Source organism: Anomaloglossus baeobatrachus, unplaced genomic scaffold, assembly GCF_048569485.1.
Source record: "Anomaloglossus baeobatrachus isolate aAnoBae1 unplaced genomic scaffold, aAnoBae1.hap1 Scaffold_4902, whole genome shotgun sequence".
Lineage (NCBI taxonomy): Eukaryota > Metazoa > Chordata > Amphibia > Anura > Aromobatidae > Anomaloglossus > Anomaloglossus baeobatrachus.
In genome coordinates this window covers 1-26379 of record NW_027444253.1, presented here as the reverse complement: position 1 = coordinate 26379, position 26379 = coordinate 1, and the positions used below count along the sequence as shown (strand labels likewise).

Below are 26379 nucleotides of genomic sequence, written 5' to 3'. Positions count from 1 at the left end.
GCCGAAGCCTGGTTGAGCCTTGTCGTTGCTCCCAGCGTCCACCCAGGCATCTTACCCAAGTGGAGTAGAGAGCTACTAGTTGTTGGTTTCGCAGCCGAAACTGCCCGGACCGTCAACCGGTGTTGGTTTCTCAGCCCAAGGCTAACCGGACCTCCAACCGGGTGTTGGTTTCTCAGCCGAAGCTGACCCAGACCTCCAACCGGGTGTTGGTTTCTCAGCCGAAGCTGACCCAGACCTCCAACCGGGTGTTAGTTTCTCAGCCCAAAGCTGACCAGACCTCCGACCGGGATTATAAAAATTTCCCTTCCTAGCCAGAAGGCCGGGATAGGGTAATATGCTCAAAAAGTATGAAAAGGCAAGGTACGGTGTGCTACAGAGCCCAAGGCTTGCCGGGGTCCCAAGCCAGCAAGCTCAGACTCACTCCAGGGTCGTCAGTCCTGGGGCACGTTGTACCATAGCCCCCCACCCTTACTCAGTCTAATAGCCTCGATCCTGGTAGGGCCATGTTTTCCTCTAGATGAATATACTATCCACCCAGAGTACTAGCAAGCGCAACCTTCCAGTGTGCATTGTATCATTGTACTAAGGTGGCCTGGAGCTTAAACCACCTCTTCGAACAACACTACACTTGATCTTAGCCAAAAGGCCGAGAAGCGATAACCAGAATTGGTTTGGGCCTCGAGTGGCACCCTGGCCTATGCCGGACACATCTTAGGGAGAGAGAGCGAGAGGGAGACAAACCCACGCCTACACAAGACATTTTGTCACCCAAGCCAACCCTTGAAAAGGCTGCTTTGCAGAGCCAAAACAAGAAGAATGGTGCGTTTTGCAGCCGCCGCCCACTGCAATGAATCTGAATAACTCCTCCTTTAGGGCGCAAGCAACTCCCCTCCCCCTTGCAGTCTTTCCAATTCACGATACAAAAAGACGGACAGGACAGGTTGCCTGACTTTCCGTCACTGCCACCCTTTGCCATCCTTACCCGTAGAAAGCCCTTTCATCATCCCCAAACCCTAATCTTTTCCCTTTCCTTCCCAGCCCCCAAACCCTGCCCTCTGTACCTTTCTCACCACCCGCTTCCCTTCTCCTGTCATCCCCCTACCACCCGGGAAAAAAAGAGATTGCCCCCTCCTTCCACTAGCCCACCCTCCCACCCAAAGAACAACTTCTTCTGCGCAGCTTGTTTTCTAGGCAGCAGCGCTATTGTGATGTCATCGGGGGGCATTGTGACAAGCCGCCAGTGTTCCGTCTCTTCATGTTGTGCACAGTTCAAACGGAAAATACATCAACAGGCAGACTACAGAAAAGCTTACTATCAAAGGTTAGAGGGGGGCTTTCTCAGAGGGCTTTTTACAGTTTTTCTATTCCCAATTAGCCGTTTAAGTGTACTTATTGAAAGTAGTAATTCTTTCATAGGCCGCCCTTTCTTAGTATTTGACGTTCCTTATATTGCGGTATGAGGCTTCGCAGTAGGTTGCAAACATTCATCACCCATGACTGTCCCCAATTGAGCTCAGAAGCTCAATGTCTATCATGACCTCTCTTTTAGAATGTCCAAGAGCAAGCAAACTATTCCTCCAGGAGAGGGCGCCAACAGACTACTAAAGAGATCATCATTACTCAAAGAAAACCCCAAAAACCAATGCATGATAGGAATAAACAGGTAACTTTCTTTGGAGTGGAAGCGGAGAGATCGCACCAGATGCCAATTCTAGATGTTATCACACCTGTGGTCACTGCAGCAGCAGGTGAATCCACTTTGTCCAAAAGGGATCTATTCCATTCAATTGCAAATGATCTAGATAAGACAGAGAACTGCAGCACGGGGACATAGCCGAGTTGGTCAGGTTGAGTGGTGATGAGTTTGCTATTTGGATGAATAAAGAAAGTCAAAAGTGTGAAAGATAAAAAACAAAAGGAGGAAGTGTGAAAAGTGAATGGGCCAAATTGAGGTGCATATGAAGACGTATGCTTTCTTCCAATTCATTAAATCGGGCTAATATGAATCAGGTGAATTGAGTTCTGCTTTTGGAAACTGGGTTAAGAAGGGGTGCACCGTTCCTGGAGGTACTGCAATACCAGGTCAATGCGTGGAGTGGACAGAGCAAGCTCTTTTTCCATCTCCCTGTTCTAAAAATCCATTTAATATATGGTCCCCAGATAGGGGACGTATCAGATATTAAACTGATAAGAACAGATACTACACTTGATCTTAGCCAAAAGGCCGAGAAGCGATAACCAGAATTGGTTTGGGCCTCGAGTGGCACCCTGGCCTATGCCGGACACATCTTAGGGAGAGAGAGCGAGAGGGAGACAAACCCACGCCTACACAAGACATTTTGTCACCCAAGCCAACCCTTGAAAAGGCTGCTTTGCAGAGCCAAAACAAGAAGAATGGTGCGTTTTGCAGCCGCCGCCCACTGCAATGAATCTGAATAACTCCTCCTTTAGGGCGCAAGCAACTCCCCTCCCCCTTGCAGTCTTTCCAATTCACGATACAAAAAGACGGACAGGACAGGTTGCCTGACTTTCCGTCACTGCCACCCTTTGCCATCCTTACCCGTAGAAAGCCCTTTCATCATCCCCAAACCCTAATCTTTTCCCTTTCCTTCCCAGCCCCCAAACCCTGCCCTCTGTACCTTTCTCACCACCCGCTTCCCTTCTCCTGTCATCCCCCTACCACCCGGGAAAAAAAGAGATTGCCCCCTCCTTCCACTAGCCCACCCTCCCACCCAAAGAACAACTTCTTCTGCGCAGCTTGTTTTCTAGGCAGCAGCGCTATTGTGATGTCATCGGGGGGCATTGTGACAAGCCGCCAGTGTTCCGTCTCTTCATGTTGTGCACAGTTCAAACGGAAAATACATCAACAGGCAGACTACAGAAAAGCTTACTATCAAAGGTTAGAGGGGGGCTTTCTCAGAGGGCTTTTTACAGTTTTTCTATTCCCAATTAGCCGTTTAAGTGTACTTATTGAAAGTAGTAATTCTTTCATAGGCCGCCCTTTCTTAGTATTTGACGTTCCTTATATTGCGGTATGAGGCTTCGCAGTAGGTTGCAAACATTCATCACCCATGACTGTCCCCAATTGAGCTCAGAAGCTCAATGTCTATCATGACCTCTCTTTTAGAATGTCCAAGAGCAAGCAAACTATTCCTCCAGGAGAGGGCGCCAACAGACTACTAAAGAGATCATCATTACTCAAAGAAAACCCCAAAAACCAATGCATGATAGGAATAAACAGGTAACTTTCTTTGGAGTGGAAGCGGAGAGATCGCACCAGATGCCAATTCTAGATGTTATCACACCTGTGGTCACTGCAGCAGCAGGTGAATCCACTTTGTCCAAAAGGGATCTATTCCATTCAATTGCAAATGATCTAGATAAGACAGAGAACTGCAGCACGGGGACATAGCCGAGTTGGTCAGGTTGAGTGGTGATGAGTTTGCTATTTGGATGAATAAAGAAAGTCAAAAGTGTGAAAGATAAAAAACAAAAGGAGGAAGTGTGAAAAGTGAATGGGCCAAATTGAGGTGCATATGAAGACGTATGCTTTCTTCCAATTCATTAAATCGGGCTAATATGAATCAGGTGAATTGAGTTCTGCTTTTGGAAACTGGGTTAAGAAGGGGTGCACCGTTCCTGGAGGTACTGCAATACCAGGTCAATGCGTGGAGTGGACAGAGCAAGCTCTTTTTCCATCTCCCTGTTCTAAAAATCCATTTAATATATGGTCCCCAGATAGGGGACGTATCAGATATTAAACTGATAAGAACAGATACTACACTTGATCTTAGCCAAAAGGCCGAGAAGCGATAACCAGAATTGGTTTGGGCCTCGAGTGGCACCCTGGCCTATGCCGGACACATCTTAGGGAGAGAGAGCGAGAGGGAGACAAACCCACGCCTACACAAGACATTTTGTCACCCAAGCCAACCCTTGAAAAGGCTGCTTTGCAGAGCCAAAACAAGAAGAATGGTGCGTTTTGCAGCCGCCGCCCACTGCAATGAATCTGAATAACTCCTCCTTTAGGGCGCAAGCAACTCCCCTCCCCCTTGCAGTCTTTCCAATTCACGATACAAAAAGACGGACAGGACAGGTTGCCTGACTTTCCGTCACTGCCACCCTTTGCCATCCTTACCCGTAGAAAGCCCTTTCATCATCCCCAAACCCTAATCTTTTCCCTTTCCTTCCCAGCCCCCAAACCCTGCCCTCTGTACCTTTCTCACCACCCGCTTCCCTTCTCCTGTCATCCCCCTACCACCCGGGAAAAAAAGAGATTGCCCCCTCCTTCCACTAGCCCACCCTCCCACCCAAAGAACAACTTCTTCTGCGCAGCTTGTTTTCTAGGCAGCAGCGCTATTGTGATGTCATCGGGGGGCATTGTGACAAGCCGCCAGTGTTCCGTCTCTTCATGTTGTGCACAGTTCAAACGGAAAATACATCAACAGGCAGACTACAGAAAAGCTTACTATCAAAGGTTAGAGGGGGGCTTTCTCAGAGGGCTTTTTACAGTTTTTCTATTCCCAATTAGCCGTTTAAGTGTACTTATTGAAAGTAGTAATTCTTTCATAGGCCGCCCTTTCTTAGTATTTGACGTTCCTTATATTGCGGTATGAGGCTTCGCAGTAGGTTGCAAACATTCATCACCCATGACTGTCCCCAATTGAGCTCAGAAGCTCAATGTCTATCATGACCTCTCTTTTAGAATGTCCAAGAGCAAGCAAACTATTCCTCCAGGAGAGGGCGCCAACAGACTACTAAAGAGATCATCATTACTCAAAGAAAACCCCAAAAACCAATGCATGATAGGAATAAACAGGTAACTTTCTTTGGAGTGGAAGCGGAGAGATCGCACCAGATGCCAATTCTAGATGTTATCACACCTGTGGTCACTGCAGCAGCAGGTGAATCCACTTTGTCCAAAAGGGATCTATTCCATTCAATTGCAAATGATCTAGATAAGACAGAGAACTGCAGCACGGGGACATAGCCGAGTTGGTCAGGTTGAGTGGTGATGAGTTTGCTATTTGGATGAATAAAGAAAGTCAAAAGTGTGAAAGATAAAAAACAAAAGGAGGAAGTGTGAAAAGTGAATGGGCCAAATTGAGGTGCATATGAAGACGTATGCTTTCTTCCAATTCATTAAATCGGGCTAATATGAATCAGGTGAATTGAGTTCTGCTTTTGGAAACTGGGTTAAGAAGGGGTGCACCGTTCCTGGAGGTACTGCAATACCAGGTCAATGCGTGGAGTGGACAGAGCAAGCTCTTTTTCCATCTCCCTGTTCTAAAAATCCATTTAATATATGGTCCCCAGATAGGGGACGTATCAGATATTAAACTGATAAGAACAGATTTTTGTTTTTTTTTTTTTTTTTGAAGGATGAGTTTGAAAATAATAAAGTGACCGCCTCTCGTTGCCCAGGTAACCGTCCGTCACAAGAGGGCTATGACATCCTACGATGCACACTCCCCCAAGGCCAGCAGTTGTGCAATACCCTGGCACCTTTCAGCACCAACCAAGGTAGTACCCTCCCAAACTACACTTGATCTTAGCCAAAAGGCCGAGAAGCGATAACCAGAATTGGTTTGGGCCTCGAGTGGCACCCTGGCCTATGCCGGACACATCTTAGGGAGAGAGAGCGAGAGGGAGACAAACCCACGCCTACACAAGACATTTTGTCACCCAAGCCAACCCTTGAAAAGGCTGCTTTGCAGAGCCAAAACAAGAAGAATGGTGCGTTTTGCAGCCGCCGCCCACTGCAATGAATCTGAATAACTCCTCCTTTAGGGCGCAAGCAACTCCCCTCCCCCTTGCAGTCTTTCCAATTCACGATACAAAAAGACGGACAGGACAGGTTGCCTGACTTTCCGTCACTGCCACCCTTTGCCATCCTTACCCGTAGAAAGCCCTTTCATCATCCCCAAACCCTAATCTTTTCCCTTTCCTTCCCAGCCCCCAAACCCTGCCCTCTGTACCTTTCTCACCACCCGCTTCCCTTCTCCTGTCATCCCCCTACCACCCGGGAAAAAAAGAGATTGCCCCCTCCTTCCACTAGCCCACCCTCCCACCCAAAGAACAACTTCTTCTGCGCAGCTTGTTTTCTAGGCAGCAGCGCTATTGTGATGTCATCGGGGGGCATTGTGACAAGCCGCCAGTGTTCCGTCTCTTCATGTTGTGCACAGTTCAAACGGAAAATACATCAACAGGCAGACTACAGAAAAGCTTACTATCAAAGGTTAGAGGGGGGCTTTCTCAGAGGGCTTTTTACAGTTTTTCTATTCCCAATTAGCCGTTTAAGTGTACTTATTGAAAGTAGTAATTCTTTCATAGGCCGCCCTTTCTTAGTATTTGACGTTCCTTATATTGCGGTATGAGGCTTCGCAGTAGGTTGCAAACATTCATCACCCATGACTGTCCCCAATTGAGCTCAGAAGCTCAATGTCTATCATGACCTCTCTTTTAGAATGTCCAAGAGCAAGCAAACTATTCCTCCAGGAGAGGGCGCCAACAGACTACTAAAGAGATCATCATTACTCAAAGAAAACCCCAAAAACCAATGCATGATAGGAATAAACAGGTAACTTTCTTTGGAGTGGAAGCGGAGAGATCGCACCAGATGCCAATTCTAGATGTTATCACACCTGTGGTCACTGCAGCAGCAGGTGAATCCACTTTGTCCAAAAGGGATCTATTCCATTCAATTGCAAATGATCTAGATAAGACAGAGAACTGCAGCACGGGGACATAGCCGAGTTGGTCAGGTTGAGTGGTGATGAGTTTGCTATTTGGATGAATAAAGAAAGTCAAAAGTGTGAAAGATAAAAAACAAAAGGAGGAAGTGTGAAAAGTGAATGGGCCAAATTGAGGTGCATATGAAGACGTATGCTTTCTTCCAATTCATTAAATCGGGCTAATATGAATCAGGTGAATTGAGTTCTGCTTTTGGAAACTGGGTTAAGAAGGGGTGCACCGTTCCTGGAGGTACTGCAATACCAGGTCAATGCGTGGAGTGGACAGAGCAAGCTCTTTTTCCATCTCCCTGTTCTAAAAATCCATTTAATATATGGTCCCCAGATAGGGGACGTATCAGATATTAAACTGATAAGAACAGATACTACACTTGATCTTAGCCAAAAGGCCGAGAAGCGATAACCAGAATTGGTTTGGGCCTCGAGTGGCACCCTGGCCTATGCCGGACACATCTTAGGGAGAGAGAGCGAGAGGGAGACAAACCCACGCCTACACAAGACATTTTGTCACCCAAGCCAACCCTTGAAAAGGCTGCTTTGCAGAGCCAAAACAAGAAGAATGGTGCGTTTTGCAGCCGCCGCCCACTGCAATGAATCTGAATAACTCCTCCTTTAGGGCGCAAGCAACTCCCCTCCCCCTTGCAGTCTTTCCAATTCACGATACAAAAAGACGGACAGGACAGGTTGCCTGACTTTCCGTCACTGCCACCCTTTGCCATCCTTACCCGTAGAAAGCCCTTTCATCATCCCCAAACCCTAATCTTTTCCCTTTCCTTCCCAGCCCCCAAACCCTGCCCTCTGTACCTTTCTCACCACCCGCTTCCCTTCTCCTGTCATCCCCCTACCACCCGGGAAAAAAAGAGATTGCCCCCTCCTTCCACTAGCCCACCCTCCCACCCAAAGAACAACTTCTTCTGCGCAGCTTGTTTTCTAGGCAGCAGCGCTATTGTGATGTCATCGGGGGGCATTGTGACAAGCCGCCAGTGTTCCGTCTCTTCATGTTGTGCACAGTTCAAACGGAAAATACATCAACAGGCAGACTACAGAAAAGCTTACTATCAAAGGTTAGAGGGGGGCTTTCTCAGAGGGCTTTTTACAGTTTTTCTATTCCCAATTAGCCGTTTAAGTGTACTTATTGAAAGTAGTAATTCTTTCATAGGCCGCCCTTTCTTAGTATTTGACGTTCCTTATATTGCGGTATGAGGCTTCGCAGTAGGTTGCAAACATTCATCACCCATGACTGTCCCCAATTGAGCTCAGAAGCTCAATGTCTATCATGACCTCTCTTTTAGAATGTCCAAGAGCAAGCAAACTATTCCTCCAGGAGAGGGCGCCAACAGACTACTAAAGAGATCATCATTACTCAAAGAAAACCCCAAAAACCAATGCATGATAGGAATAAACAGGTAACTTTCTTTGGAGTGGAAGCGGAGAGATCGCACCAGATGCCAATTCTAGATGTTATCACACCTGTGGTCACTGCAGCAGCAGGTGAATCCACTTTGTCCAAAAGGGATCTATTCCATTCAATTGCAAATGATCTAGATAAGACAGAGAACTGCAGCACGGGGACATAGCCGAGTTGGTCAGGTTGAGTGGTGATGAGTTTGCTATTTGGATGAATAAAGAAAGTCAAAAGTGTGAAAGATAAAAAACAAAAGGAGGAAGTGTGAAAAGTGAATGGGCCAAATTGAGGTGCATATGAAGACGTATGCTTTCTTCCAATTCATTAAATCGGGCTAATATGAATCAGGTGAATTGAGTTCTGCTTTTGGAAACTGGGTTAAGAAGGGGTGCACCGTTCCTGGAGGTACTGCAATACCAGGTCAATGCGTGGAGTGGACAGAGCAAGCTCTTTTTCCATCTCCCTGTTCTAAAAATCCATTTAATATATGGTCCCCAGATAGGGGACGTATCAGATATTAAACTGATAAGAACAGATACTACACTTGATCTTAGCCAAAAGGCCGAGAAGCGATAACCAGAATTGGTTTGGGCCTCGAGTGGCACCCTGGCCTATGCCGGACACATCTTAGGGAGAGAGAGCGAGAGGGAGACAAACCCACGCCTACACAAGACATTTTGTCACCCAAGCCAACCCTTGAAAAGGCTGCTTTGCAGAGCCAAAACAAGAAGAATGGTGCGTTTTGCAGCCGCCGCCCACTGCAATGAATCTGAATAACTCCTCCTTTAGGGCGCAAGCAACTCCCCTCCCCCTTGCAGTCTTTCCAATTCACGATACAAAAAGACGGACAGGACAGGTTGCCTGACTTTCCGTCACTGCCACCCTTTGCCATCCTTACCCGTAGAAAGCCCTTTCATCATCCCCAAACCCTAATCTTTTCCCTTTCCTTCCCAGCCCCCAAACCCTGCCCTCTGTACCTTTCTCACCACCCGCTTCCCTTCTCCTGTCATCCCCCTACCACCCGGGAAAAAAAGAGATTGCCCCCTCCTTCCACTAGCCCACCCTCCCACCCAAAGAACAACTTCTTCTGCGCAGCTTGTTTTCTAGGCAGCAGCGCTATTGTGATGTCATCGGGGGGCATTGTGACAAGCCGCCAGTGTTCCGTCTCTTCATGTTGTGCACAGTTCAAACGGAAAATACATCAACAGGCAGACTACAGAAAAGCTTACTATCAAAGGTTAGAGGGGGGCTTTCTCAGAGGGCTTTTTACAGTTTTTCTATTCCCAATTAGCCGTTTAAGTGTACTTATTGAAAGTAGTAATTCTTTCATAGGCCGCCCTTTCTTAGTATTTGACGTTCCTTATATTGCGGTATGAGGCTTCGCAGTAGGTTGCAAACATTCATCACCCATGACTGTCCCCAATTGAGCTCAGAAGCTCAATGTCTATCATGACCTCTCTTTTAGAATGTCCAAGAGCAAGCAAACTATTCCTCCAGGAGAGGGCGCCAACAGACTACTAAAGAGATCATCATTACTCAAAGAAAACCCCAAAAACCAATGCATGATAGGAATAAACAGGTAACTTTCTTTGGAGTGGAAGCGGAGAGATCGCACCAGATGCCAATTCTAGATGTTATCACACCTGTGGTCACTGCAGCAGCAGGTGAATCCACTTTGTCCAAAAGGGATCTATTCCATTCAATTGCAAATGATCTAGATAAGACAGAGAACTGCAGCACGGGGACATAGCCGAGTTGGTCAGGTTGAGTGGTGATGAGTTTGCTATTTGGATGAATAAAGAAAGTCAAAAGTGTGAAAGATAAAAAACAAAAGGAGGAAGTGTGAAAAGTGAATGGGCCAAATTGAGGTGCATATGAAGACGTATGCTTTCTTCCAATTCATTAAATCGGGCTAATATGAATCAGGTGAATTGAGTTCTGCTTTTGGAAACTGGGTTAAGAAGGGGTGCACCGTTCCTGGAGGTACTGCAATACCAGGTCAATGCGTGGAGTGGACAGAGCAAGCTCTTTTTCCATCTCCCTGTTCTAAAAATCCATTTAATATATGGTCCCCAGATAGGGGACGTATCAGATATTAAACTGATAAGAACAGATACTACACTTGATCTTAGCCAAAAGGCCGAGAAGCGATAACCAGAATTGGTTTGGGCCTCGAGTGGCACCCTGGCCTATGCCGGACACATCTTAGGGAGAGAGAGCGAGAGGGAGACAAACCCACGCCTACACAAGACATTTTGTCACCCAAGCCAACCCTTGAAAAGGCTGCTTTGCAGAGCCAAAACAAGAAGAATGGTGCGTTTTGCAGCCGCCGCCCACTGCAATGAATCTGAATAACTCCTCCTTTAGGGCGCAAGCAACTCCCCTCCCCCTTGCAGTCTTTCCAATTCACGATACAAAAAGACGGACAGGACAGGTTGCCTGACTTTCCGTCACTGCCACCCTTTGCCATCCTTACCCGTAGAAAGCCCTTTCATCATCCCCAAACCCTAATCTTTTCCCTTTCCTTCCCAGCCCCCAAACCCTGCCCTCTGTACCTTTCTCACCACCCGCTTCCCTTCTCCTGTCATCCCCCTACCACCCGGGAAAAAAAGAGATTGCCCCCTCCTTCCACTAGCCCACCCTCCCACCCAAAGAACAACTTCTTCTGCGCAGCTTGTTTTCTAGGCAGCAGCGCTATTGTGATGTCATCGGGGGGCATTGTGACAAGCCGCCAGTGTTCCGTCTCTTCATGTTGTGCACAGTTCAAACGGAAAATACATCAACAGGCAGACTACAGAAAAGCTTACTATCAAAGGTTAGAGGGGGGCTTTCTCAGAGGGCTTTTTACAGTTTTTCTATTCCCAATTAGCCGTTTAAGTGTACTTATTGAAAGTAGTAATTCTTTCATAGGCCGCCCTTTCTTAGTATTTGACGTTCCTTATATTGCGGTATGAGGCTTCGCAGTAGGTTGCAAACATTCATCACCCATGACTGTCCCCAATTGAGCTCAGAAGCTCAATGTCTATCATGACCTCTCTTTTAGAATGTCCAAGAGCAAGCAAACTATTCCTCCAGGAGAGGGCGCCAACAGACTACTAAAGAGATCATCATTACTCAAAGAAAACCCCAAAAACCAATGCATGATAGGAATAAACAGGTAACTTTCTTTGGAGTGGAAGCGGAGAGATCGCACCAGATGCCAATTCTAGATGTTATCACACCTGTGGTCACTGCAGCAGCAGGTGAATCCACTTTGTCCAAAAGGGATCTATTCCATTCAATTGCAAATGATCTAGATAAGACAGAGAACTGCAGCACGGGGACATAGCCGAGTTGGTCAGGTTGAGTGGTGATGAGTTTGCTATTTGGATGAATAAAGAAAGTCAAAAGTGTGAAAGATAAAAAACAAAAGGAGGAAGTGTGAAAAGTGAATGGGCCAAATTGAGGTGCATATGAAGACGTATGCTTTCTTCCAATTCATTAAATCGGGCTAATATGAATCAGGTGAATTGAGTTCTGCTTTTGGAAACTGGGTTAAGAAGGGGTGCACCGTTCCTGGAGGTACTGCAATACCAGGTCAATGCGTGGAGTGGACAGAGCAAGCTCTTTTTCCATCTCCCTGTTCTAAAAATCCATTTAATATATGGTCCCCAGATAGGGGACGTATCAGATATTAAACTGATAAGAACAGATACTACACTTGATCTTAGCCAAAAGGCCGAGAAGCGATAACCAGAATTGGTTTGGGCCTCGAGTGGCACCCTGGCCTATGCCGGACACATCTTAGGGAGAGAGAGCGAGAGGGAGACAAACCCACGCCTACACAAGACATTTTGTCACCCAAGCCAACCCTTGAAAAGGCTGCTTTGCAGAGCCAAAACAAGAAGAATGGTGCGTTTTGCAGCCGCCGCCCACTGCAATGAATCTGAATAACTCCTCCTTTAGGGCGCAAGCAACTCCCCTCCCCCTTGCAGTCTTTCCAATTCACGATACAAAAAGACGGACAGGACAGGTTGCCTGACTTTCCGTCACTGCCACCCTTTGCCATCCTTACCCGTAGAAAGCCCTTTCATCATCCCCAAACCCTAATCTTTTCCCTTTCCTTCCCAGCCCCCAAACCCTGCCCTCTGTACCTTTCTCACCACCCGCTTCCCTTCTCCTGTCATCCCCCTACCACCCGGGAAAAAAAGAGATTGCCCCCTCCTTCCACTAGCCCACCCTCCCACCCAAAGAACAACTTCTTCTGCGCAGCTTGTTTTCTAGGCAGCAGCGCTATTGTGATGTCATCGGGGGGCATTGTGACAAGCCGCCAGTGTTCCGTCTCTTCATGTTGTGCACAGTTCAAACGGAAAATACATCAACAGGCAGACTACAGAAAAGCTTACTATCAAAGGTTAGAGGGGGGCTTTCTCAGAGGGCTTTTTACAGTTTTTCTATTCCCAATTAGCCGTTTAAGTGTACTTATTGAAAGTAGTAATTCTTTCATAGGCCGCCCTTTCTTAGTATTTGACGTTCCTTATATTGCGGTATGAGGCTTCGCAGTAGGTTGCAAACATTCATCACCCATGACTGTCCCCAATTGAGCTCAGAAGCTCAATGTCTATCATGACCTCTCTTTTAGAATGTCCAAGAGCAAGCAAACTATTCCTCCAGGAGAGGGCGCCAACAGACTACTAAAGAGATCATCATTACTCAAAGAAAACCCCAAAAACCAATGCATGATAGGAATAAACAGGTAACTTTCTTTGGAGTGGAAGCGGAGAGATCGCACCAGATGCCAATTCTAGATGTTATCACACCTGTGGTCACTGCAGCAGCAGGTGAATCCACTTTGTCCAAAAGGGATCTATTCCATTCAATTGCAAATGATCTAGATAAGACAGAGAACTGCAGCACGGGGACATAGCCGAGTTGGTCAGGTTGAGTGGTGATGAGTTTGCTATTTGGATGAATAAAGAAAGTCAAAAGTGTGAAAGATAAAAAACAAAAGGAGGAAGTGTGAAAAGTGAATGGGCCAAATTGAGGTGCATATGAAGACGTATGCTTTCTTCCAATTCATTAAATCGGGCTAATATGAATCAGGTGAATTGAGTTCTGCTTTTGGAAACTGGGTTAAGAAGGGGTGCACCGTTCCTGGAGGTACTGCAATACCAGGTCAATGCGTGGAGTGGACAGAGCAAGCTCTTTTTCCATCTCCCTGTTCTAAAAATCCATTTAATATATGGTCCCCAGATAGGGGACGTATCAGATATTAAACTGATAAGAACAGATACTACACTTGATCTTAGCCAAAAGGCCGAGAAGCGATAACCAGAATTGGTTTGGGCCTCGAGTGGCACCCTGGCCTATGCCGGACACATCTTAGGGAGAGAGAGCGAGAGGGAGACAAACCCACGCCTACACAAGACATTTTGTCACCCAAGCCAACCCTTGAAAAGGCTGCTTTGCAGAGCCAAAACAAGAAGAATGGTGCGTTTTGCAGCCGCCGCCCACTGCAATGAATCTGAATAACTCCTCCTTTAGGGCGCAAGCAACTCCCCTCCCCCTTGCAGTCTTTCCAATTCACGATACAAAAAGACGGACAGGACAGGTTGCCTGACTTTCCGTCACTGCCACCCTTTGCCATCCTTACCCGTAGAAAGCCCTTTCATCATCCCCAAACCCTAATCTTTTCCCTTTCCTTCCCAGCCCCCAAACCCTGCCCTCTGTACCTTTCTCACCACCCGCTTCCCTTCTCCTGTCATCCCCCTACCACCCGGGAAAAAAAGAGATTGCCCCCTCCTTCCACTAGCCCACCCTCCCACCCAAAGAACAACTTCTTCTGCGCAGCTTGTTTTCTAGGCAGCAGCGCTATTGTGATGTCATCGGGGGGCATTGTGACAAGCCGCCAGTGTTCCGTCTCTTCATGTTGTGCACAGTTCAAACGGAAAATACATCAACAGGCAGACTACAGAAAAGCTTACTATCAAAGGTTAGAGGGGGGCTTTCTCAGAGGGCTTTTTACAGTTTTTCTATTCCCAATTAGCCGTTTAAGTGTACTTATTGAAAGTAGTAATTCTTTCATAGGCCGCCCTTTCTTAGTATTTGACGTTCCTTATATTGCGGTATGAGGCTTCGCAGTAGGTTGCAAACATTCATCACCCATGACTGTCCCCAATTGAGCTCAGAAGCTCAATGTCTATCATGACCTCTCTTTTAGAATGTCCAAGAGCAAGCAAACTATTCCTCCAGGAGAGGACGCCAACAGACTACTAAAGAGATCATCATTACTCAAAGAAAACCCCAAAAACCAATGCATGATAGGAATAAACAGGTAACTTTCTTTGGAGTGGAAGCGGAGAGATCGCACCAGATGCCAATTCTAGATGTTATCACACCTGTGGTCACTGCAGCAGCAGGTGAATCCACTTTGTCCAAAAGGGATCTATTCCATTCAATTGCAAATGATCTAGATAAGACAGAGAACTGCAGCACGGGGACATAGCCGAGTTGGTCAGGTTGAGTGGTGATGAGTTTGCTATTTGGATGAATAAAGAAAGTCAAAAGTGTGAAAGATAAAAAACAAAAGGAGGAAGTGTGAAAAGTGAATGGGCCAAATTGAGGTGCATATGAAGACGTATGCTTTCTTCCAATTCATTAAATCGGGCTAATATGAATCAGGTGAATTGAGTTCTGCTTTTGGAAACTGGGTTAAGAAGGGGTGCACCGTTCCTGGAGGTACTGCAATACCAGGTCAATGCGTGGAGTGGACAGAGCAAGCTCTTTTTCCATCTCCCTGTTCTAAAAATCCATTTAATATATGGTCCCCAGATAGGGGACGTATCAGATATTAAACTGATAAGAACAGATACTACACTTGATCTTAGCCAAAAGGCCGAGAAGCGATAACCAGAATTGGTTTGGGCCTCGAGTGGCACCCTGGCCTATGCCGGACACATCTTAGGGAGAGAGAGCGAGAGGGAGACAAACCCACGCCTACACAAGACATTTTGTCACCCAAGCCAACCCTTGAAAAGGCTGCTTTGCAGAGCCAAAACAAGAAGAATGGTGCGTTTTGCAGCCGCCGCCCACTGCAATGAATCTGAATAACTCCTCCTTTAGGGCGCAAGCAACTCCCCTCCCCCTTGCAGTCTTTCCAATTCACGATACAAAAAGACGGACAGGACAGGTTGCCTGACTTTCCGTCACTGCCACCCTTTGCCATCCTTACCCGTAGAAAGCCCTTTCATCATCCCCAAACCCTAATCTTTTCCCTTTCCTTCCCAGCCCCCAAACCCTGCCCTCTGTACCTTTCTCACCACCCGCTTCCCTTCTCCTGTCATCCCCCTACCACCCGGGAAAAAAAGAGATTGCCCCCTCCTTCCACTAGCCCACCCTCCCACCCAAAGAACAACTTCTTCTGCGCAGCTTGTTTTCTAGGCAGCAGCGCTATTGTGATGTCATCGGGGGGCATTGTGACAAGCCGCCAGTGTTCCGTCTCTTCATGTTGTGCACAGTTCAAACGGAAAATACATCAACAGGCAGACTACAGAAAAGCTTACTATCAAAGGTTAGAGGGGGGCTTTCTCAGAGGGCTTTTTACAGTTTTTCTATTCCCAATTAGCCGTTTAAGTGTACTTATTGAAAGTAGTAATTCTTTCATAGGCCGCCCTTTCTTAGTATTTGACGTTCCTTATATTGCGGTATGAGGCTTCGCAGTAGGTTGCAAACATTCATCACCCATGACTGTCCCCAATTGAGCTCAGAAGCTCAATGTCTATCATGACCTCTCTTTTAGAATGTCCAAGAGCAAGCAAACTATTCCTCCAGGAGAGGGCGCCAACAGACTACTAAAGAGATCATCATTACTCAAAGAAAACCCCAAAAACCAATGCATGATAGGAATAAACAGGTAACTTTCTTTGGAGTGGAAGCGGAGAGATCGCACCAGATGCCAATTCTAGATGTTATCACACCTGTGGTCACTGCAGCAGCAGGTGAATCCACTTTGTCCAAAAGGGATCTATTCCATTCAATTGCAAATGATCTAGATAAGACAGAGAACTGCAGCACGGGGACATAGCCGAGTTGGTCAGGTTGAGTGGTGATGAGTTTGCTATTTGGATGAATAAAGAAAGTCAAAAGTGTGAAAGATAAAAAACAAAAGGAGGAAGTGTGAAAAGTGAATGGGCCAAATTGAGGTGCATATGAAGACGTATGCTTTCTTCCAATTCATTAAATCGGGCTAATATGAATCAGGTGAATTGAGTTCTGCTTTTGGAAACTGGGTTAAGAAGGGGTGCACCGTTCCTGGAGGTACTGCAATACCAGGTCAATGCGTGGAGTGGACAGAGCAAGCTCTTTTTCCATCTCCCTGTTCTAAAAATCCATTTAATATATGGTCCCCAGATAGGGGACGTATCAGATATTAAACTGATAAGAACAGATACTACACTTGATCTTAGCCAAAAGGCCGAGAAGCGATAACCAGAATTGGTTTGGGCCTCGAGTGGCACCCTGGCCTATGCCGGACACATCTTAGGGAGAGAGAGCGAGAGGGAGACAAACCCACGCCTACACAAGACATTTTGTCACCCAAGCCAACCCTTGAAAAGGCTGCTTTGCAGAGCCAAAACAAGAAGAATGGTGCGTTTTGCAGCCGCCGCCCACTGCAATGAATCTGAATAACTCCTCCTTTAGGGCGCAAGCAACTCCCCTCCCCCTTGCAGTCTTTCCAATTCACGATACAAAAAGACGGACAGGACAGGTTGCCTGACTTTCCGTCACTGCCACCCTTTGCCATCCTTACCCGTAGAAAGCCCTTTCATCATCCCCAAACCCTAATCTTTTCCCTTTCCTTCCCAGCCCCCAAACCCTGCCCTCTGTACCTTTCTCACCACCCGCTTCCCTTCTCCTGTCATCCCCCTACCACCCGGGAAAAAAAGAGATTGCCCCCTCCTTCCACTAGCCCACCCTCCCACCCAAAGAACAACTTCTTCTGCGCAGCTTGTTTTCTAGGCAGCAGCGCTATTGTGATGTCATCGGGGGGCATTGTGACAAGCCGCCAGTGTTCCGTCTCTTCATGTTGTGCACAGTTCAAACGGAAAATACATCAACAGGCAGACTACAGAAAAGCTTACTATCAAAGGTTAGAGGGGGGCTTTCTCAGAGGGCTTTTTACAGTTTTTCTATTCCCAATTAGCCGTTTAAGTGTACTTATTGAAAGTAGTAATTCTTTCATAGGCCGCCCTTTCTTAGTATTTGACGTTCCTTATATTGCGGTATGAGGCTTCGCAGTAGGTTGCAAACATTCATCACCCATGACTGTCCCCAATTGAGCTCAGAAGCTCAATGTCTATCATGACCTCTCTTTTAGAATGTCCAAGAGCAAGCAAACTATTCCTCCAGGAGAGGGCGCCAACAGACTACTAAAGAGATCATCATTACTCAAAGAAAACCCCAAAAACCAATGCATGATAGGAATAAACAGGTAACTTTCTTTGGAGTGGAAGCGGAGAGATCGCACCAGATGCCAATTCTAGATGTTATCACACCTGTGGTCACTGCAGCAGCAGGTGAATCCACTTTGTCCAAAAGGGATCTATTCCATTCAATTGCAAATGATCTAGATAAGACAGAGAACTGCAGCACGGGGACATAGCCGAGTTGGTCAGGTTGAGTGGTGATGAGTTTGCTATTTGGATGAATAAAGAAAGTCAAAAGTGTGAAAGATAAAAAACAAAAGGAGGAAGTGTGAAAAGTGAATGGGCCAAATTGAGGTGCATATGAAGACGTATGCTTTCTTCCAATTCATTAAATCGGGCTAATATGAATCAGGTGAATTGAGTTCTGCTTTTGGAAACTGGGTTAAGAAGGGGTGCACCGTTCCTGGAGGTACTGCAATACCAGGTCAATGCGTGGAGTGGACAGAGCAAGCTCTTTTTCCATCTCCCTGTTCTAAAAATCCATTTAATATATGGTCCCCAGATAGGGGACGTATCAGATATTAAACTGATAAGAACAGATACTACACTTGATCTTAGCCAAAAGGCCGAGAAGCGATAACCAGAATTGGTTTGGGCCTCGAGTGGCACCCTGGCCTATGCCGGACACATCTTAGGGAGAGAGAGCGAGAGGGAGACAAACCCACGCCTACACAAGACATTTTGTCACCCAAGCCAACCCTTGAAAAGGCTGCTTTGCAGAGCCAAAACAAGAAGAATGGTGCGTTTTGCAGCCGCCGCCCACTGCAATGAATCTGAATAACTCCTCCTTTAGGGCGCAAGCAACTCCCCTCCCCCTTGCAGTCTTTCCAATTCACGATACAAAAAGACGGACAGGACAGGTTGCCTGACTTTCCGTCACTGCCACCCTTTGCCATCCTTACCCGTAGAAAGCCCTTTCATCATCCCCAAACCCTAATCTTTTCCCTTTCCTTCCCAGCCCCCAAACCCTGCCCTCTGTACCTTTCTCACCACCCGCTTCCCTTCTCCTGTCATCCCCCTACCACCCGGGAAAAAAAGAGATTGCCCCCTCCTTCCACTAGCCCACCCTCCCACCCAAAGAACAACTTCTTCTGCGCAGCTTGTTTTCTAGGCAGCAGCGCTATTGTGATGTCATCGGGGGGCATTGTGACAAGCCGCCAGTGTTCCGTCTCTTCATGTTGTGCACAGTTCAAACGGAAAATACATCAACAGGCAGACTACAGAAAAGCTTACTATCAAAGGTTAGAGGGGGGCTTTCTCAGAGGGCTTTTTACAGTTTTTCTATTCCCAATTAGCCGTTTAAGTGTACTTATTGAAAGTAGTAATTCTTTCATAGGCCGCCCTTTCTTAGTATTTGACGTTCCTTATATTGCGGTATGAGGCTTCGCAGTAGGTTGCAAACATTCATCACCCATGACTGTCCCCAATTGAGCTCAGAAGCTCAATGTCTATCATGACCTCTCTTTTAGAATGTCCAAGAGCAAGCAAACTATTCCTCCAGGAGAGGGCGCCAACAGACTACTAAAGAGATCATCATTACTCAAAGAAAACCCCAAAAACCAATGCATGATAGGAATAAACAGGTAACTTTCTTTGGAGTGGAAGCGGAGAGATCGCACCAGATGCCAATTCTAGATGTTATCACACCTGTGGTCACTGCAGCAGCAGGTGAATCCACTTTGTCCAAAAGGGATCTATTCCATTCAATTGCAAATGATCTAGATAAGACAGAGAACTGCAGCACGGGGACATAGCCGAGTTGGTCAGGTTGAGTGGTGATGAGTTTGCTATTTGGATGAATAAAGAAAGTCAAAAGTGTGAAAGATAAAAAACAAAAGGAGGAAGTGTGAAAAGTGAATGGGCCAAATTGAGGTGCATATGAAGACGTATGCTTTCTTCCAATTCATTAAATCGGGCTAATATGAATCAGGTGAATTGAGTTCTGCTTTTGGAAACTGGGTTAAGAAGGGGTGCACCGTTCCTGGAGGTACTGCAATACCAGGTCAATGCGTGGAGTGGACAGAGCAAGCTCTTTTTCCATCTCCCTGTTCTAAAAATCCATTTAATATATGGTCCCCAGATAGGGGACGTATCAGATATTAAACTGATAAGAACAGATACTACACTTGATCTTAGCCAAAAGGCCGAGAAGCGATAACCAGAATTGGTTTGGGCCTCGAGTGGCACCCTGGCCTATGCCGGACACATCTTAGGGAGAGAGAGCGAGAGGGAGACAAACCCACGCCTACACAAGACATTTTGTCACCCAAGCCAACCCTTGAAAAGGCTGCTTTGCAGAGCCAAAACAAGAAGAATGGTGCGTTTTGCAGCCGCCGCCCACTGCAATGAATCTGAATAACTCCTCCTTTAGGGCGCAAGCAACTCCCCTCCCCCTTGCAGTCTTTCCAATTCACGATACAAAAAGACGGACAGGACAGGTTGCCTGACTTTCCGTCACTGCCACCCTTTGCCATCCTTACCCGTAGAAAGCCCTTTCATCATCCCCAAACCCTAATCTTTTCCCTTTCCTTCCCAGCCCCCAAACCCTGCCCTCTGTACCTTTCTCACCACCCGCTTCCCTTCTCCTGTCATCCCCCTACCACCCGGGAAAAAAAGAGATTGCCCCCTCCTTCCACTAGCCCACCCTCCCACCCAAAGAACAACTTCTTCTGCGCAGCTTGTTTTCTAGGCAGCAGCGCTATTGTGATGTCATCGGGGGGCATTGTGACAAGCCGCCAGTGTTCCGTCTCTTCATGTTGTGCACAGTTCAAACGGAAAATACATCAACAGGCAGACTACAGAAAAGCTTACTATCAAAGGTTAGAGGGGGGCTTTCTCAGAGGGCTTTTTACAGTTTTTCTATTCCCAATTAGCCGTTTAAGTGTACTTATTGAAAGTAGTAATTCTTTCATAGGCCGCCCTTTCTTAGTATTTGACGTTCCTTATATTGCGGTATGAGGCTTCGCAGTAGGTTGCAAACATTCATCACCCATGACTGTCCCCAATTGAGCTCAGAAGCTCAATGTCTATCATGACCTCTCTTTTAGAATGTCCAAGAGCAAGCAAACTATTCCTCCAGGAGAGGGCGCCAACAGACTACTAAAGAGATCATCATTACTCAAAGAAAACCCCAAAAACCAATGCATGATAGGAATAAACAGGTAACTTTCTTTGGAGTGGAAGCGGAGAGATCGCACCAGATGCCAATTCTAGATGTTATCACACCTGTGGTCACTGCAGCAGCAGGTGAATCCACTTTGTCCAAAAGGGATCTATTCCATTCAATTGCAAATGATCTAGATAAGACAGAGAACTGCAGCACGGGGACATAGCCGAGTTGGTCAGGTTGAGTGGTGATGAGTTTGCTATTTGGATGAATAAAGAAAGTCAAAAGTGTGAAAGATAAAAAACAAAAGGAGGAAGTGTGAAAAGTGAATGGGCCAAATTGAGGTGCATATGAAGACGTATGCTTTCTTCCAATTCATTAAATCGGGCTAATATGAATCAGGTGAATTGAGTTCTGCTTTTGGAAACTGGGTTAAGAAGGGGTGCACCGTTCCTGGAGGTACTGCAATACCAGGTCAATGCGTGGAGTGGACAGAGCAAGCTCTTTTTCCATCTCCCTGTTCTAAAAATCCATTTAATATATGGTCCCCAGATAGGGGACGTATCAGATATTAAACTGATAAGAACAGATACTACACTTGATCTTAGCCAAAAGGCCGAGAAGCGATAACCAGAATTGGTTTGGGCCTCGAGTGGCACCCTGGCCTATGCCGGACACATCTTAGGGAGAGAGAGCGAGAGGGAGACAAACCCACGCCTACACAAGACATTTTGTCACCCAAGCCAACCCTTGAAAAGGCTGCTTTGCAGAGCCAAAACAAGAAGAATGGTGCGTTTTGCAGCCGCCGCCCACTGCAATGAATCTGAATAACTCCTCCTTTAGGGCGCAAGCAACTCCCCTCCCCCTTGCAGTCTTTCCAATTCACGATACAAAAAGACGGACAGGACAGGTTGCCTGACTTTCCGTCACTGCCACCCTTTGCCATCCTTACCCGTAGAAAGCCCTTTCATCATCCCCAAACCCTAATCTTTTCCCTTTCCTTCCCAGCCCCCAAACCCTGCCCTCTGTACCTTTCTCACCACCCGCTTCCCTTCTCCTGTCATCCCCCTACCACCCGGGAAAAAAAGAGATTGCCCCCTCCTTCCACTAGCCCACCCTCCCACCCAAAGAACAACTTCTTCTGCGCAGCTTGTTTTCTAGGCAGCAGCGCTATTGTGATGTCATCGGGGGGCATTGTGACAAGCCGCCAGTGTTCCGTCTCTTCATGTTGTGCACAGTTCAAACGGAAAATACATCAACAGGCAGACTACAGAAAAGCTTACTATCAAAGGTTAGAGGGGGGCTTTCTCAGAGGGCTTTTTACAGTTTTTCTATTCCCAATTAGCCGTTTAAGTGTACTTATTGAAAGTAGTAATTCTTTCATAGGCCGCCCTTTCTTAGTATTTGACGTTCCTTATATTGCGGTATGAGGCTTCGCAGTAGGTTGCAAACATTCATCACCCATGACTGTCCCCAATTGAGCTCAGAAGCTCAATGTCTATCATGACCTCTCTTTTAGAATGTCCAAGAGCAAGCAAACTATTCCTCCAGGAGAGGGCGCCAACAGACTACTAAAGAGATCATCATTACTCAAAGAAAACCCCAAAAACCAATGCATGATAGGAATAAACAGGTAACTTTCTTTGGAGTGGAAGCGGAGAGATCGCACCAGATGCCAATTCTAGATGTTATCACACCTGTGGTCACTGCAGCAGCAGGTGAATCCACTTTGTCCAAAAGGGATCTATTCCATTCAATTGCAAATGATCTAGATAAGACAGAGAACTGCAGCACGGGGACATAGCCGAGTTGGTCAGGTTGAGTGGTGATGAGTTTGCTATTTGGATGAATAAAGAAAGTCAAAAGTGTGAAAGATAAAAAACAAAAGGAGGAAGTGTGAAAAGTGAATGGGCCAAATTGAGGTGCATATGAAGACGTATGCTTTCTTCCAATTCATTAAATCGGGCTAATATGAATCAGGTGAATTGAGTTCTGCTTTTGGAAACTGGGTTAAGAAGGGGTGCACCGTTCCTGGAGGTACTGCAATACCAGGTCAATGCGTGGAGTGGACAGAGCAAGCTCTTTTTCCATCTCCCTGTTCTAAAAATCCATTTAATATATGGTCCCCAGATAGGGGACGTATCAGATATTAAACTGATAAGAACAGATACTACACTTGATCTTAGCCAAAAGGCCGAGAAGCGATAACCAGAATTGGTTTGGGCCTCGAGTGGCACCCTGGCCTATGCCGGACACATCTTAGGGAGAGAGAGCGAGAGGGAGACAAACCCACGCCTACACAAGACATTTTGTCACCCAAGCCAACCCTTGAAAAGGCTGCTTTGCAGAGCCAAAACAAGAAGAATGGTGCGTTTTGCAGCCGCCGCCCACTGCAATGAATCTGAATAACTCCTCCTTTAGGGCGCAAGCAACTCCCCTCCCCCTTGCAGTCTTTCCAATTCACGATACAAAAAGACGGACAGGACAGGTTGCCTGACTTTCCGTCACTGCCACCCTTTGCCATCCTTACCCGTAGAAAGCCCTTTCATCATCCCCAAACCCTAATCTTTTCCCTTTCCTTCCCAGCCCCCAAACCCTGCCCTCTGTACCTTTCTCACCACCCGCTTCCCTTCTCCTGTCATCCCCCTACCACCCGGGAAAAAAAGAGATTGCCCCCTCCTTCCACTAGCCCACCCTCCCACCCAAAGAACAACTTCTTCTGCGCAGCTTGTTTTCTAGGCAGCAGCGCTATTGTGATGTCATCGGGGGGCATTGTGACAAGCCGCCAGTGTTCCGTCTCTTCATGTTGTGCACAGTTCAAACGGAAAATACATCAACAGGCAGACTACAGAAAAGCTTACTATCAAAGGTTAGAGGGGGGCTTTCTCAGAGGGCTTTTTACAGTTTTTCTATTCCCAATTAGCCGTTTAAGTGTACTTATTGAAAGTAGTAATTCTTTCATAGGCCGCCCTTTCTTAGTATTTGACGTTCCTTATATTGCGGTATGAGGCTTCGCAGTAGGTTGCAAACATTCATCACCCATGACTGTCCCCAATTGAGCTCAGAAGCTCAATGTCTATCATGACCTCTCTTTTAGAATGTCCAAGAGCAAGCAAACTATTCCTCCAGGAGAGGGCGCCAACAGACTACTAAAGAGATCATCATTACTCAAAGAAAACCCCAAAAACCAATGCATGATAGGAATAAACAGGTAACTTTCTTTGGAGTGGAAGCGGAGAGATCGCACCAGATGCCAATTCTAGATGTTATCACACCTGTGGTCACTGCAGCAGCAGGTGAATCCACTTTGTCCAAAAGGGATCTATTCCATTCAATTGCAAATGATCTAGATAAGACAGAGAACTGCAGCACGGGGACATAGCCGAGTTGGTCAGGTTGAGTGGTGATGAGTTTGCTATTTGGATGAATAAAGAAAGTCAAAAGTGTGAAAGATAAAAAACAAAAGGAGGAAGTGTGAAAAGTGAATGGGCCAAATTGAGGTGCATATGAAGACGTATGCTTTCTTCCAATTCATTAAATCGGGCTAATATGAATCAGGTGAATTGAGTTCTGCTTTTGGAAACTGGGTTAAGAAGGGGTGCACCGTTCCTGGAGGTACTGCAATACCAGGTCAATGCGTGGAGTGGACAGAGCAAGCTCTTTTTCCATCTCCCTGTTCTAAAAATCCATTTAATATATGGTCCCCAGATAGGGGACGTATCAGATATTAAACTGATAAGAACAGATACTACACTTGATCTTAGCCAAAAGGCCGAGAAGCGATAACCAGAATTGGTTTGGGCCTCGAGTGGCACCCTGGCCTATGCCGGACACATCTTAGGGAGAGAGAGCGAGAGGGAGACAAACCCACGCCTACACAAGACATTTTGTCACCCAAGCCAACCCTTGAAAAGGCTGCTTTGCAGAGCCAAAACAAGAAGAATGGTGCGTTTTGCAGCCGCCGCCCACTGCAATGAATCTGAATAACTCCTCCTTTAGGGCGCAAGCAACTCCCCTCCCCCTTGCAGTCTTTCCAATTCACGATACAAAAAGACGGACAGGACAGGTTGCCTGACTTTCCGTCACTGCCACCCTTTGCCATCCTTACCCGTAGAAAGCCCTTTCATCATCCCCAAACCCTAATCTTTTCCCTTTCCTTCCCAGCCCCCAAACCCTGCCCTCTGTACCTTTCTCACCACCCGCTTCCCTTCTCCTGTCATCCCCCTACCACCCGGGAAAAAAAGAGATTGCCCCCTCCTTCCACTAGCCCACCCTCCCACCCAAAGAACAACTTCTTCTGCGCAGCTTGTTTTCTAGGCAGCAGCGCTATTGTGATGTCATCGGGGGGCATTGTGACAAGCCGCCAGTGTTCCGTCTCTTCATGTTGTGCACAGTTCAAACGGAAAATACATCAACAGGCAGACTACAGAAAAGCTTACTATCAAAGGTTAGAGGGGGGCTTTCTCAGAGGGCTTTTTACAGTTTTTCTATTCCCAATTAGCCGTTTAAGTGTACTTATTGAAAGTAGTAATTCTTTCATAGGCCGCCCTTTCTTAGTATTTGACGTTCCTTATATTGCGGTATGAGGCTTCGCAGTAGGTTGCAAACATTCATCACCCATGACTGTCCCCAATTGAGCTCAGAAGCTCAATGTCTATCATGACCTCTCTTTTAGAATGTCCAAGAGCAAGCAAACTATTCCTCCAGGAGAGGGCGCCAACAGACTACTAAAGAGATCATCATTACTCAAAGAAAACCCCAAAAACCAATGCATGATAGGAATAAACAGGTAACTTTCTTTGGAGTGGAAGCGGAGAGATCGCACCAGATGCCAATTCTAGATGTTATCACACCTGTGGTCACTGCAGCAGCAGGTGAATCCACTTTGTCCAAAAGGGATCTATTCCATTCAATTGCAAATGATCTAGATAAGACAGAGAACTGCAGCACGGGGACATAGCCGAGTTGGTCAGGTTGAGTGGTGATGAGTTTGCTATTTGGATGAATAAAGAAAGTCAAAAGTGTGAAAGATAAAAAACAAAAGGAGGAAGTGTGAAAAGTGAATGGGCCAAATTGAGGTGCATATGAAGACGTATGCTTTCTTCCAATTCATTAAATCGGGCTAATATGAATCAGGTGAATTGAGTTCTGCTTTTGGAAACTGGGTTAAGAAGGGGTGCACCGTTCCTGGAGGTACTGCAATACCAGGTCAATGCGTGGAGTGGACAGAGCAAGCTCTTTTTCCATCTCCCTGTTCTAAAAATCCATTTAATATATGGTCCCCAGATAGGGGACGTATCAGATATTAAACTGATAAGAACAGATACTACACTTGATCTTAGCCAAAAGGCCGAGAAGCGATAACCAGAATTGGTTTGGGCCTCGAGTGGCACCCTGGCCTATGCCGGACACATCTTAGGGAGAGAGAGCGAGAGGGAGACAAACCCACGCCTACACAAGACATTTTGTCACCCAAGCCAACCCTTGAAAAGGCTGCTTTGCAGAGCCAAAACAAGAAGAATGGTGCGTTTTGCAGCCGCCGCCCACTGCAATGAATCTGAATAACTCCTCCTTTAGGGCGCAAGCAACTCCCCTCCCCCTTGCAGTCTTTCCAATTCACGATACAAAAAGACGGACAGGACAGGTTGCCTG

At 46.6% G+C, this 26379-nt stretch overlaps 16 non-coding genes across 16 annotated transcripts; all 16 read right to left on the bottom strand.

Moving 5' to 3' along the window:
• Window positions 1-2045: 2045 nt before the first annotated feature.
• On the bottom strand, window positions 2046-2236 carry LOC142281971 (U2 spliceosomal RNA). Its single transcript, XR_012743960.1, has one exon. It is a non-coding gene; the product is annotated as a U2 spliceosomal RNA (small nuclear RNA).
• Window positions 2237-3623: 1387 nt separating this feature from the next.
• LOC142281970 (U2 spliceosomal RNA) lies at window positions 3624-3814 on the bottom strand. Its single transcript, XR_012743959.1, has one exon. It is a non-coding gene; the product is annotated as a U2 spliceosomal RNA (small nuclear RNA).
• Window positions 3815-5201: 1387 nt separating this feature from the next.
• Window positions 5202-5399, bottom strand: LOC142281974 (U2 spliceosomal RNA). The gene has a single exon (XR_012743962.1). It is a non-coding gene; the product is annotated as a U2 spliceosomal RNA (small nuclear RNA).
• A 1563-nt stretch (window positions 5400-6962) lies between these two features.
• On the bottom strand, window positions 6963-7153 carry LOC142281969 (U2 spliceosomal RNA). The gene has a single exon (XR_012743958.1). It is a non-coding gene; the product is annotated as a U2 spliceosomal RNA (small nuclear RNA).
• A 1387-nt stretch (window positions 7154-8540) lies between these two features.
• LOC142281968 (U2 spliceosomal RNA) lies at window positions 8541-8731 on the bottom strand. The gene has a single exon (XR_012743957.1). It is a non-coding gene; the product is annotated as a U2 spliceosomal RNA (small nuclear RNA).
• A 1387-nt stretch (window positions 8732-10118) lies between these two features.
• LOC142281967 (U2 spliceosomal RNA) lies at window positions 10119-10309 on the bottom strand. Its single transcript, XR_012743956.1, has one exon. It is a non-coding gene; the product is annotated as a U2 spliceosomal RNA (small nuclear RNA).
• Window positions 10310-11696: 1387 nt separating this feature from the next.
• Window positions 11697-11887, bottom strand: LOC142281966 (U2 spliceosomal RNA). Its single transcript, XR_012743955.1, has one exon. It is a non-coding gene; the product is annotated as a U2 spliceosomal RNA (small nuclear RNA).
• A 1387-nt stretch (window positions 11888-13274) lies between these two features.
• LOC142281965 (U2 spliceosomal RNA) lies at window positions 13275-13465 on the bottom strand. Its single transcript, XR_012743954.1, has one exon. It is a non-coding gene; the product is annotated as a U2 spliceosomal RNA (small nuclear RNA).
• Window positions 13466-14852: 1387 nt separating this feature from the next.
• LOC142281964 (U2 spliceosomal RNA) lies at window positions 14853-15043 on the bottom strand. The gene has a single exon (XR_012743953.1). It is a non-coding gene; the product is annotated as a U2 spliceosomal RNA (small nuclear RNA).
• A 1387-nt stretch (window positions 15044-16430) lies between these two features.
• LOC142281963 (U2 spliceosomal RNA) lies at window positions 16431-16621 on the bottom strand. The gene has a single exon (XR_012743952.1). It is a non-coding gene; the product is annotated as a U2 spliceosomal RNA (small nuclear RNA).
• Window positions 16622-18008: 1387 nt separating this feature from the next.
• LOC142281962 (U2 spliceosomal RNA) lies at window positions 18009-18199 on the bottom strand. Its single transcript, XR_012743951.1, has one exon. It is a non-coding gene; the product is annotated as a U2 spliceosomal RNA (small nuclear RNA).
• A 1387-nt stretch (window positions 18200-19586) lies between these two features.
• Window positions 19587-19777, bottom strand: LOC142281977 (U2 spliceosomal RNA). The gene has a single exon (XR_012743965.1). It is a non-coding gene; the product is annotated as a U2 spliceosomal RNA (small nuclear RNA).
• A 1387-nt stretch (window positions 19778-21164) lies between these two features.
• Window positions 21165-21355, bottom strand: LOC142281976 (U2 spliceosomal RNA). The gene has a single exon (XR_012743964.1). It is a non-coding gene; the product is annotated as a U2 spliceosomal RNA (small nuclear RNA).
• Window positions 21356-22742: 1387 nt separating this feature from the next.
• On the bottom strand, window positions 22743-22933 carry LOC142281975 (U2 spliceosomal RNA). The gene has a single exon (XR_012743963.1). It is a non-coding gene; the product is annotated as a U2 spliceosomal RNA (small nuclear RNA).
• A 1387-nt stretch (window positions 22934-24320) lies between these two features.
• LOC142281973 (U2 spliceosomal RNA) lies at window positions 24321-24511 on the bottom strand. The gene has a single exon (XR_012743961.1). It is a non-coding gene; the product is annotated as a U2 spliceosomal RNA (small nuclear RNA).
• Window positions 24512-25898: 1387 nt separating this feature from the next.
• LOC142281961 (U2 spliceosomal RNA) lies at window positions 25899-26089 on the bottom strand. The gene has a single exon (XR_012743950.1). It is a non-coding gene; the product is annotated as a U2 spliceosomal RNA (small nuclear RNA).
• Window positions 26090-26379: the final 290 nt, after the last annotated feature.